Source organism: Setaria italica, chromosome IX, assembly GCF_000263155.2.
Source record: "Setaria italica strain Yugu1 chromosome IX, Setaria_italica_v2.0, whole genome shotgun sequence".
Classification (NCBI taxonomy): Eukaryota; Viridiplantae; Streptophyta; class Magnoliopsida; order Poales; family Poaceae; genus Setaria; species Setaria italica.
The window spans coordinates 9,108,320-9,111,953 of record NC_028458.1 but is presented as its reverse complement, the minus strand read 5'-3'; the positions used below and the strand labels follow the sequence as shown (position 1 = coordinate 9,111,953).

At 41.4% G+C, this 3,634-nt stretch overlaps 1 long non-coding RNA gene across 2 annotated transcripts; it reads right to left on the bottom strand.

The window, feature by feature from the left end:
• Positions 1–1,272: 1,272 nt before the first annotated feature.
• On the bottom strand, positions 1,273–2,943 carry LOC101766762. 2 transcript variants are annotated; one of them, XR_215797.2, is made up of 3 exons: positions 2,511–2,943; positions 2,278–2,386; positions 1,273–1,898 (listed from the first exon to the last, which is right to left on the bottom strand). It is a non-coding gene; the product is annotated as an uncharacterized LOC101766762 (long non-coding RNA). The 2 variants fall into 2 exon arrangements; XR_001162980.2 differs by having other exon boundaries at positions 1,324–1,898; positions 2,283–2,386.
• Between the last annotated feature and the right edge of the window lie 691 nt (positions 2,944–3,634).

The window sequence follows — 3,634 nt, the reverse complement described above, 5'->3', positions numbered from 1 at the left end:
GGCGCGATGCGGGGCGAGGGGGCGGCGCGATGCGGAATGGACCGGGGGCGGCGCGATGCGGGGGGCGGCGCGATGCGGGGTGAGAGGGCAGCATGAGTAGGGTTATGTGCACGAGATGTTGTTGGGCCGGGCCGTTTCTTGAATTCGGCCTGGTACGGGCGAAATAAACAGATAACTGTATTATTGCATGTAACACCATCTAAAAAGTTTATAATTCATGATAATATAAAAAAGAAATAATATGTGACAATTTAAGTTTCATAATTCAAAAACAATGATATACTTTGTTTCAATTTTTAAACTTACATGATGACCTTATAGTTTGTGTCATAATTAAAAAACAATGATATAGTTTCTTAATCCATGTACTTTGTGTTCGTGTTAGATGAAGGCGCGTGCTTTGTGACTTGTGGTCTTCAAGAGTACATGTATGGCCATGTAGGGGAACAAGGTACATGTATGGTCATGTAGGGGAACATATATATGAACTTAAGCTCATAATTTTGAAATTACATGAATTTACAAAAAAATGGTAATATTCTAAAAAATATTGAGTGTGCATATGGTTGATGACAAAGAGAATGCCATCGGAAATAATATGTGCCAAAAAAAATTACTACTTTCGTTTTAATACCACTACCACCAAATAGAAGATACCGGTTATATACTCGAAGGAATGCTGCAGATCACGTCATTCATATCGGCTCATACATTACATAGGCTGGGCTCTTCCTATTGGAATTTCACAATTTTATGAGTGTTCTTGAGTTGCACTTAAAGTTCTTCTTCTTTTTTTTGTGGTGGTGCGGCGGCGACACACAGCTGCTCGGCCTCTGCCTATCTCTCTGCATGCAATGCGTAGGCGCACGATCGTCAGCGTGTACTCACCCACTCTTCCTCACTGCTCTCCTCGGCTAGCAGTCTCGCATCGTGCTGGTGGCTAGCGTCTCGGTCGCCGAATCATCGTGTCCGGGTCCGCGGTGGCATCTGGCGTCCATGCATTCTCTCCACCTTTCGGTTTTGACGATTTCGAGCGTGTCGTCCATGTGTTGTGCCGGGCGGATAGACAAAGGCAGTTGCGGTCCGCATGGACCTCCACGACCGATATGATCTGCATGGGATACGCGCGTCCCTCTCCAACCGCCATGAGATGACGCCCCGCCGCTGTTTGCCTCTGCTTCGTGATGAGTCTGTGACGCGGCTGCGAAACCGCAGGGCTCCGGCTTTGTTGCAACAGATTAACTGGGAAAATCACAGAAGAAATAGGTTCACTTCTTGGACTGATAAATTTGAACTTATCATCAAACTTATTGATACAAAGTATACGACAAGGTGCACGTCTTCTCCGTACTCACTTGGCAACAATGGTTCAGAAAACCTGATACAAACTAAGCAAGCACTATATAAAGGCATATGTATGACTTGCCGATTGCACTGGTTCACATCTTCCAGAAATTCAGAACCGGCCAGAAATTCAGAAACGCCGACTCAACGACCTACCATATGCCATCTGGCACGCATGAGTTCACATGTATTAGCTTACAAACTCTTCACGTGTATTAGCTTACAAACTCTTCACGTGAGGCCTAATTTAAACAAACTCTTCACGTGAGGCCTAATTTAATAAAACTCTTCACGTGAGGCCTAATCTAATAAAACTCTACACGTTAGATAATAAAAACAATCTTGCTTCATGGATGTGGACGGCAGGAAGGCAGCAGGCAGCGGCAGTTCAGCCACCATGGATGTGGACGGATCTACTTCTTCGGTGACACCCATCAATCGTGACACACAAGAGCAGGACCATACACCACCAGCGCAACAGAAGGAGCATGCACCACCTGCGCTAATTGATCCAATTACATCTCTCCCATTCAATCCAGTAAGTTCAATCTCATCTGCAACGATAAAGTTTATGATCAGTTTCATTATTACGACATGACATATAAAAAAACTGAACAGGACCAGATTCATTCAACAAATTTTGAGCCACCAAGTCAGATCAAGAAGCAACCAAGCTCTACAAGCCGTGTAAGTCTTGCTGCCTGCTCAGATTGCTTATTGACATGAACATCTTGCATAAGTTCTAAATTTGCAAGCACAAAACAAAGCATCAGAAATGTCCAACTTAACCCAATGACTACTAAAGAGTACCAGATTGAATCAGAATCAGAAATGCATAAATAGCGAACACATGAACATAGGCATATTGGCCTAGAGTGTGAAGACTAAAAGTTTTAAATGAGATAAATATGCTGGTTTAAATGAGAGCATTACCCAACCTTTGTGCCCATTGTGCAATCAGATTTCAGAAAAGAAATGACCAGTGCAGTTGCTCCTTCTTTCTATCAGCATCCCACAAGTCCTGCCTTCTAGGATCATAAACCTATTGCAGGCCCAAAAAAAAGCAATACATACATTGGTCAACAATATGGAACTCTGCATTCATCCATGAAAACTAGAAAAGTTGTGGGAAACGTTTAACGAAACTATAAACAGAAAGAACTAACCTCTGATCCACTGTTGTCATGGCTGGAGCCAAGTAGAGGTTCGTTGAGAGCATCAGCACTGGATATGTCAACATGCTCATTGATCCACCGTTGCGCCATAAAAATATTACAGAACACAATCAGCAATTATCAAATGCAGTGTAGCGATAGCAAAAGTTTCTAGCATAAAACACTTGATGCATTCAAGCGCAACCATCCAATCATAAGCCTTCATTGTTTGTGAAACAACAAGGCTGTTACATTTCAGGAATAACCAACAGAGCAGTTTACAGGCAGAATACCACCACTTGCCTGCAACTCAGTAACCATGCACATTTAAATAAGAGAATACATTATATGCACCTTTCATTCAGTCTCTTAAAATAATTATGGCAAATGATGGCCTAAGTTACTGTCTGCAAAGCTGATCCTAACTGTACCAGTTTTTGATTTTATCTTTGTAATATTATTAACTCATATGTCTTAATATCCCCTAATCGAACAAAAAAAATAGATCAACACCAATTACAAGAAACATACCTGAACTTCACATAAGCTGCAGAAAAACATCCCTAATTATTATTTTCCTTCAGGGTACATGTAAATGCTCGCAGAAATTACTAGTAGAGATTATAAGCATGTTCGACCAAGAACAAAAGGATGCTGTTGAGAAAGCAGGATTTGGTTCTTTACTTAAGCTTAAGGACATAGAGATTCGACGCGAGCTATGCAAGGAGATTGCGGACAGTTTCGACTTAGACAAAGAAGAATTCAACATTCAAGAAAAGAAGGTGAAAATATCCATCAAAGATGTTGATCATATACTAGGCCTTCCATCCCAAGGCGATGAAATAAAGGAGCCTCCAAAAAAACATGTACCTGGTCTGTTTGACAAGTACACATGGAATGATTCTACTAAAATTCATTCATCGGAGTTGAGGGAATATTTAAGCAAGAACAAAACCTATGGTGATGACTTTATTCGCATATTTGTGCTGTACACCATTGGTTTCTACTTGTGCCCAACACTACAGCCATACGTCAAATCAGATTATCTTGGGCTCGTTGAAGAAATTGATAATATCAAGAACCTGAACTGGAGCAGCCTAGTTCTTAATTTCTTGATCAGAAGCATACGGAATACA